The following is a 9,716-nucleotide window of genomic DNA, read 5'->3' on the forward strand; positions in this document are numbered from 1 at the left end:
CTAGAGCACAGCTGTCAGTATTTAAATGAAATGCACTTTATGGCGCGATGAAGGGATTACGATACGCAACTTTCGTCAGCATATTTTCCTTCGAGGTCAAGCCACACTTGAGTCAGTTTTACTGGATTTCAGGAATACAAATGTGGTGTTCATTAGACTACTATTAAAGCTGAGCCAATTGCATAAACTATGGACGTTAATTCGACAAGGCTTCTGAATCATAAGTGCACGTATATAATGTATATAACTTTGTCATAAAAATCACATAGCCCGAACTTTAACAGCAATTAACGTTACGCCGATGTTGCACCTGCATATTGTATTTTTGCAATGGGGTATCAACCCTTCACATGGCCCTGTAAAATAATGCCCGACTTCCATGCGGAATCTATGGCTTGCATTGCTGCGGCGATGCTAATTTTTAGTCTTCGTGCTTATCGAGCCAATTCTGGTGATGCCGGTTTACGTTAACGCCCACACTTTCGACTCACCGATGTCTCTTCTCGCTGTGCCTGATTGATTTTATTTGTGGGGTTCAACGTCCCAAAACGACCATATGATAGACGCCGTTGCGGAGGGCTCCGGAAATTTTGACCACCTAGGGTTCTTTGACGTGCACCCAAATCTGAGCACACGGGCCTAACAAATTTCCGCCTCCATCGGAAATGCAGCCGCCACAGCCGGGATTCGATCCCGCGACCTACGGGTCAGCAGCCGAGTACCTTAGTCACTACACCACCGTGGCGGGGCTCGCTGTGCCTGAGTAGAGTACACATGAACTGTCAATCACCTGTGGTGCATACCCGCATAGCACAGTTCGTGGTATACGGGCATCTTGCCATGCATGTCTGGAGTAAATTGCGCAACGAGGTACGTGATAAAATTTTCACGTTAATAATGTCATGACTAGAAGGCCACGTTCGCGAAATACTCTTACCCTCCTATACCAATATTGGTTCACACCATGTTAAAGAGGTGATCACAAGAACACAGAGACGAAAGCGGCCAGAGAGATATATAGATGCGTCGATAGAAGCGCTAAAAACGTCGGTGGTTCGCTAAAAAAGGAGGAATGACCAAAGTGATGCAAGAGGAAGCATTCGGTTATTGCGTCCCATGCGCACAAGTTTGTTCATGGCATCAAAAACTTTGCGAGTTGGAATAGTGTATAAGTAATTATTCGACTCACGTTAAACTGCGTGTGATATGTTCCGCGGCGGAAAGGTGGGTGGAGGTCACATTCATGACTCGACTTAAAAGTGCAATCCAAATAAAATTACCTGGTGCATACGTGACCCTAAAAAGGCTCTATACTCCTTACCGCTTCCTTACGTTCGGGTGTACATAAAAAAGACGGGCCTGTGCATCACTATTAGACTGAAGGGGCATGCCCTAAGCTGGAACAGGAGGCTCATGTGTCGGCACATTGCCGTCAGTGCAAGTGCTCGCCGAATTTCAATCATCCAGCAGTGCTTTTGTCTAAGCATACATATATGCACTATGTTAGTTGTCGAACCATCAGACACCCTTTTAAAGTGCCATCTAAAAAGAAAATAACATATATAAAACACACCCACAATGAGAGAGAGAGAAAGAGAAATAAAACGAGGCAAAGACTGGGTGGTTACACAGAAATTGGGCATAATATAAAAAAGGCACACTAGGATAGTGCGAGCAAAGTAACAATGTGTAGAGTGTATCACATTCTCCTCTTGTTCTTTTTTTTTCTTGTAGTGACTTTTGTCCACCTGTATCTATTTCTCTGTCGTGTGTCGTTTAACTTATCCATAACGTTCTAAAATTGTACAGCGACGAATACAAGACAAAACACAAAGAGTCATTCACACATGAACAGATCTGGTGTACTGACAGCGTGTTCTTTCGTCTTTCGTTCTGTATTCTGTGCTGTACACAGTACAATGCAATACGTGATGAATGAAGACCAATCAGCCCGAGTTTCCATTCTATTGGTTAAACGGAGTCAGCTCCTGTACTTTTCTTTTTTTTTACCATCCCTCCTCTTTACGCTGTTCAACACCATCTATCAGTTACCAACTTGTCCAGCTTTCCTCTAGCACGTGTGCCACTCGTGTCGGTGTTGTGATTATGTGGCTTGGCTGCCAACCTGAATGTCACGGGATGGAATACCGGTCGCGGCAGCTACATTTCGGGGGAAGCGAAATGTTCGATGCCCATGTGCTTCAATTTAGGTGCACATGAAAATATTGGCCCCGTATCTGTATGTTATTCTGCAAATGTCGTCGAAAGGCGATAGTCTTGTGTGTGGAGATAGTGAACAAAACATTTAGTTGATGTTCTGCGCAAGAAAATAGGTCAATGGTATTCCGGAGGCGCTGCGTTAGACTGCCTCGAGCGTGCAGCGGAGGCGAACGAGCGCATCAAGTCACGTCCCTCGTGAGACATGAGCTCCATCTGGCAGTTTTCTTGAAAAACAAAGCGCGTGGCTGTGAGACGGGTGTGCGCGCCCGTCTCATGCGTGATAAGGTGTAGAACGCAAAGCGACGGGCAGGTGCCACCACCATCTCGTTTTAGCAAAGCGTTGGAAACACTCGCTTTTTCGTGCAAGTGTTGCATGGCCAGCGCAGCGTGATAAGCGCTACGGTCCCTAAAATTACCTATGTATGCCTTTTCTGGTAAAATACGCACATGCAGAATATATACGTGTTGTTATGGGGCTCCAGACATGCGCAATAATTGCTTTTTCATTCACAATTGCACAAGTATGAACGCTGAATCTTGAGCAACATTGGTGGGCGCTGCGGATGCGGTCGGCCGTTTCAAGTACCCGGTGCCGTTAAAAGTAAACAGACAAATGTACAGACAGACAGGCGAACCAAAATTTTTGCGCTGAGGGTCCCCAAGAAAGACTATCGTCTTTAAAAACAATGTGGTGATTGAGTGAAACATATTTATTAGATCCGGAATAGGCACGAGTCAACTCACCGTTACCTGGGTGGGACACTCAGGGATGGCAATGTCCCCTTGTGCAACCCAACCACTCTCCCGTGGGCCCTGTAGACAACCAGGATTCAAAAGGTCAGGGCCTTGGACTTAATGAGCTCGTTCATTTCATCTTGAAAAAAAAATGGGGTCTGGCGAAGGCAGAGCCCCTCAGGGCATGCTTGAATTCCGCATAGACACCACACTGGGGGCAACCCAGGCTAGGGAACAATTCGGGGTATATTTTGTACAGTGCCGCTGGGCTCATGTGGGTTATTGTCTGGAGCAGTCTGAAAGCGACAGCTTGGGCCCTACACAGTGAAGAGGGTAGCAGGGGCAGCACTCTTCTTGAGATGATGGTGCTTGCATATCTCGTTGTACGTGCAGAGAGGCTCAGATCACCCAGAAGATGACGCGCTACCCACACATGGTCAGCAAAACCTCGTGCAGCCGAGTGCGCCTCCTCGTTCGGATTGATCGAAGCACCCTGAATTATTCACAGGTGTGCAGGAAACCAGATAAATGTGTGATTTTTCAGGTATTTGGCTTTTCAAAGAATAAATTGAACCAGAGTAGCCACCATGCAGACTTGAAATGCCGTGATACACACTTGAAATGCCCTTGAAGTCTAAATAAAGTCTTTGACGTACACCATCTGTCATTGCGAAAGTAATGACAACGTGATCTGCAACGCTGCAGCTAGAAGTGCGGATGATAACGCAGTTGATTACTTCAGAATAGCAGCAAACGTCCACTGAAGAAAACGCTTCTTTTTGAGCGTACGATGCGGCATTTACGTAGCAGGCTAGTCTCTTTTCAAAGCGGGCACTGGCGAGCAAAGCTTTACGCCTTGCTCGTCTTCGTGATTCGTTCCCGGTTGGATTATTAATGCATGGCATCCGCTGTATGGAAATCTGGGACCTTACTTCGTTCGGCAGCTTCCCAGCATCGGGATCGATCACCTCGTGGTTGCGCCCCAGCATGCAGAGTATGCTTCATCCCACGGGTGTTCCAAACAGTCTGACAAACTGTGAAAAATTTTGGGCATCGGCAATTTCTTCGAATGTGTTGCGTTTTGTCACAGGATCGAATCCCGGCTGTGGCGGCTGCATTTCCGATGGAAGCGGAAACGTTGTAGGCCCGTGTGCTCAGATGTGGGTGCACGTTAAAGAACCCCAGGTGGTCAAAATTTCCGGAGCCCTCCACTATAGCGTCTCTCATAATCAAATGGTGGTTTTGGGACGTTAAACCGCACAAATCAATCAAATGGAATGTGTTGCGGATTCTGGAATTGAGCAAGTTTTCCATGTGCGTTTGAACGGAAATGTCAAGGGCCGGGTTGAAGACTTCTGAATCGGGCAGTGATCTTGTTACGTTCCGACACGTGTGCCAGTTGTGCATAGCTGCTGAATAGGCAAGGTGATATAGCACAAATGCCTGGATATTCCAGCTCAGATTGTCCTCCCTTATTCCTCGGTGTCTGTTTGCGATTCTTCTCATCAGCACGAGGCCAATCTCGGTCTTAAAACAAAGCCGCTTGATGGTGGCTCTATTGGCTCCGCTGGACTCGATAACATTCCGAGCACTCTGATAAGGTCCAAGCGCAGAACTGGGGAGCCGTTACCGGTGAATAACCTGATGTGGCTCTTCGTTGTTGGCTTCCAGTACTGCTGAGAACAACGTCTGGGCCCATTCTTATAGAGTAAGAGCTCGGAGGAGTTAGCGGGCCAGCACCATAGGCCGGTACGGATGAAATAGTCTTATCGACGGCCTCTTGCAAAGCGCTCTGACACTTACACCTGCTGTGGCACCAAATGGGAATGTCGTCGGCATAGATCATGTGAGTATTGTTCAGTATCTTGTTCAAGGTCTTCCACAGCTTGATCGTGCAAATATTATAGAGCGTCAGGGAGATCACTCCCCCTTCAGGTGTCCCCTTTGACTCCGGGGTAATTTAGTGTGTACAAAAAAAATCTGTCAATATTCATCCTTGTACACCTCGATAAAAGGAAGGAACGCACGAAATTCTATGCCCGCTAGTCGACGTGAAACTCAGTGAAGCATGCAATACGCTGGAAAAAGACCTTTTCAAGTCCAAGACGAGCATCGCCTTGGTGTCGATAGAGCCGGAGTCAATGACCTGGTACTTGATAAACTTCATGGCGTTTTGAGTCGAGAGCCTCGGCCGAAAGCCACCTATGTCGCACTTGTAGCATTCGTTAGGCTGGAGGTGGTCAGTGAAGTGGTCAAGCATGGCATGCTCAGCCTCCTTCTTTACGCGCTACGTCAGCGAATTGGCCTGAGATGCTGGTCATGGTGCCTTACTCAGCTTAGATATCAGTACTGTACAGGCCGCTTTCCAGCTCTTGGGAATGATTTTATTGATATTCTTTCTAAAGATTTGATGGAATAATCTTAGATGCACTTGAACATTTCGTTGGTTATCCCGTTGGGTCCAGTGGTCGATCTCTCGTTCAGGGATGGGAGAACCCGTTTGACCTCAGCCACAGTGAAGTAAGTCCTCGTCTATTGATGGCACTTCGCGCCCCTCATAGTCTGGAAACCGAGGGGAACCAGATCGTCCGTGGCAGTCAGGTGCTTATGTATGAGCTGCTCCGTGATCACCTGATCTGGATTCGAATCGCTAAATGAACCGCTTTCACCAGTGCTCCGTGCTGATTAGACTTAGTGTTGGCATTATGCTGTTGATGAATAAAGGAGTCTCCCGCTTTTAGTGGTTTTAAGCTGACCCTCTATAGAGTCACACTGCTCATCCCATTGCTGCTTGCATAGGGCCTTGCAATAGACTTCTACAGTTTTGCTTATTCCAGATATTTTCTTGCGTAGTTTTCGGTTATGGCACTGTATATTCCATCTTGCAAGAAGTGCCTGCTTAGCTCCCAACAGATGCGCCCGCCTACTGTCCACTCTGTCCAACTCCAGATTGGTTGCCACCTATTTGGTGTGGTAAATGTTTTTGGAGCCCTCCTTTACGATGTCTGGCATAATTACATCGTGGCATCAGGATGTTAAACTAGAACAAATATTGTATATTGTTACCGTGTGTGCCATGCATTCCCGATGAGAGGCGGGCGTTGGACCTTCCCTAGGTGGCAGTTGCCAGCTTGCTCTCTCCCTCTTTTCTTTATGTATTTTGTATGTAATAATAATAATAATAATAATAATAATAATAATAATAATAATAATAATAATAATAATAATACAGATAGTAACAATAATAATAATAACGACTGGCACTATGCCTGCGCCTGATTATTTGTTCTGGAGTCTGCCAGTCAATTATATTTATAATACATACTGGTTCTTCCTGTGATATAGCCTTAGTTGCATACATACCAGATTTCTTACCTTGCTGCACTCTGTCTCTATTCGCTTCCTATTTGTACGAAGCCCGAAAATTGCATCAAAAGCCTTATATGAAGCATGCGTTTTTTTTTTAAGTTCAAGTAAAGGTTTCTGCAAAGAGCGTTGTAAAAAGCGAAGTTGAGGTCTGTGTGCACAAATAAGAATGTTTTTATTTAGAAAAACAGCCTTTTTCTTCAGCCATTAAATGGGCTCTTCAAGGCTATTCATGCGCCCCTTTTGTAATACTTTTTGTTAACATTTACGGTACTTTATTGTTCTTTTCACACAGTGACAGCTGCACCAACTCCTGCGCTTAGCATGAGTGCATTAGATTTAAAAACATGTACTTGGCTAGTAAAATGGCTGTTAGTCCCACTCTTCTTTTCTTACTTGTAGCTGGTAAGTTCTGCCCAGCATTACGTTCCTATGGTTCAGCCGCTGATTCGAAGGTCTCGTAGCAGCCGGCGCTCTTTCGAAATCTCGCCTAATCTACTGCTTCATCAGCCCGCTGTAGACTTATCTAAGAAGCAGTTTATCTGGGAAGTTCTGGGTTACTTATCCAATCAAGGAAAAAGAAAACGGCACTTCTGAGAGACAGCGGAAGGGGGCATCAGCAAGAAGACAGTGAAAATATATTTGTTAGCTTTAAGAATTTAGAGTGCTTTACGTGCAAAAAAGACGGAATATGATAATAAAGTACAAACGAGTGAAGGTTTCCGGAAATTTTGACCACGTTGGCTTTTGGACATGGGTCTAAATCTAACTGCGAAAGCCCCGCGAAACCAAATTTACGATTTTTTCTCAACGTATATTGTAACGCTCAGTGTAAGTCATTGCAGCACTTCTCGCGCCTGGTGAAAGAGTGTTTTGAGCCATTTATTGCATAAGATTAAAGCAGATAAGCACTGCATGTCACAAGTGAAAAATGAGCGTGCAGTTGAATGTTTCAGATAGATTGCTGTTGGTTTCGTGTTTTTTTTTCGCTTGTAGTTGTTGTTGTTGTGGCGAAACGCTTGTGTGAAGCCTCTTCATTCAAATTTTATTCAACTTCATTTCATTCAATTTTAGGTCTGAATTAACAGGCCTTGCCTGCGCCCATGCGCACTCGGAGCTTTCAAACTCCACTGCGAATACTTAAAATTTTGTGCAGAGTGTATATTTGTAAAAGATTTGGCTACTATACAATGTCCTACCTTACAACTTCCCCAAAGCCAATAACCGTCATCTAGTCGATGAGTAAAGGAAAATATCAGTATGATGTATGTTCGTCTCTGATTGATAGTATCATTAGCAGAGGCGAAATATTTCCCTGTTGGCGAAGAACACATCTGCAAAGCATCATCAACAAACGTTTTTGAAAAATGTGCCTTTTTTGGTAAAGCAAAATGTCTGTATAAAGCTCACACACCAAGTGGTCCAAAAATGCGCCCAGAATATTCAATGAAGGCGTCACATTGACTGTATTCAAGAAAGATTACCTAATTAGCTTTGTTAGGTGGTTGTGTGAAACACAACTCAATTTTTATTTATTTATTTATTTATTTATTTATTTATTTATTTTGATAACCTAAGGTCATGGAGGGCATTGTTTAGGGGGGGGGGAGAAATAAGAAGCAAAATACAAACACATTTCAGGCGCAAAGCAATCGAAAAAGGAAAACTAGAAATACAATGGAAAAACAACATGACACAAAGAACAATTGCACAAGATCAATTTCACAGAGAGCAAAACTTACGATTGGTGTGTAGCATACGACATACAAATTAACTTTGAAAAATCAGTCTGCATGAGTCACAACCAAGCAATCACCATCACAATTTACTAACAAAATTGGGAGCACACAAATATGGCGAGCAATGAACATGAAATACTTAGGTGTTACTATCACGCATTCCTTAAGCTGGAGTGAGCACGCTGCCAACATTTGTGGATCAGCTCAGCGAAAACTGGGAATGCTACGGCGCAAACTAAAACAGGCATCTCCTAATGCAAAGCTTAAGGTTGAGACTACGGTTGTTCGATCCACCTTGGAGTACGCAGTTATATGGTGTGTGACCTGTACCGATTAACTCCAAGAAATCAGATCAAGTGAGTGCAGCATCTTGCTCCACACTTCATTTTTTCCAAGTATAGAAGGACTGAATCCGTTGCCGCATTGATTAGTAAGGCCAACCTTTCAAGTTTAGCTTCACGCAGAAAAATAGCAAATTATTTTATCAAATGTATAATTGTGTGCTAAACATCGATTCCACACTCTACTTGCGGCCTCCAGGCAGAATATCACCTCGATCCTCTTACCCTTATGTTGTGCGACCCTACGTATCAAGAGCTGATGCCTGCAAGCATTCGTTCTTGGTGAAGGTAATTGAAGACTGGAATAAACTAAGCCCGAATATATTTGATGGTGTGATTTTACTCGAAAGTTTTGACGACAAACTGAAGTTACTGGGTATATAACATCAAAATCCTTATGTATAACAGCAGTGCTGTCCTTCTTCACATATTTTTGTTCGCGCCAGATATACCTGCGTGTGTGTTTGTGTGCATGTGTGTGCGTGCGTGCGTGCGTGTGTGTGTGTGTGTGTTTCAGTCTGCTTTGTGCTGTTTGTGCTATGCTGTTTGTATATTCCTATACTGTTTGCATTTACTTTTTCTGTGTTGTAAACTGACCCATCCGGTCGCAGCCCTATAGGGCTAACAGTGTTGAAAATAAATAAGTAAATAAATAATATAAAGATATTTTTCAGGTTTGTTCAATTTCTGAAATGAACACAATCGGGTAAGGCACGTAGTAGCAAACACAATGAAGTGATTTATTTAAAAGTGTTACGGCGCTCGCGAATCAAGTGGAGCGCTAGCTGAAAAGACTGATGATCGTTGATAGCGGCAATGCTTAATTGCAGTGAATTCTATTGATAGTGCAAGATGTGAATTCCGCTATTTTTCTGTGTGAAGCAAAAAAATAGACTTGACTTCATGGGCCTGGTCTAACCTGGACGAAATGTGTTGCGCGGGTAAAGTATGAGACCACGAAAAAGACGTGCTGTTATGGTAGAGGGTGTAAACGCAGGATAACCGAGCAGGTGTCTGGTGCAAGACGAGTGAATGTGTATTAGGAGTGCTTTTTAGTTTTGTGACACTTCAAAATAGAAAATAAGCTGATACCACGGATTGGGCTGCTTTGTTTTGAACCACTTCGCGGTTATTAGACCAGATGACTTCATGGTGTCGCAAAATAATAGATGCGTTTTCTAATGAAGGGCGAACGAGCAAGGAATAGGCTATAGTAACCTGGTGTCACGGTTCTAGAGATGAAGGCGTCACGTCAAGAAGCCGAGCTTTTTCACGGGATTTAGGAATTCTATGTGGTTATTCTCGGTCAAGATTG

This window comes from Rhipicephalus microplus, chromosome 6 (assembly GCF_043290135.1).
Source record: "Rhipicephalus microplus isolate Deutch F79 chromosome 6, USDA_Rmic, whole genome shotgun sequence".
NCBI lineage: Eukaryota > Metazoa > Arthropoda > Arachnida > Ixodida > Ixodidae > Rhipicephalus > Rhipicephalus microplus.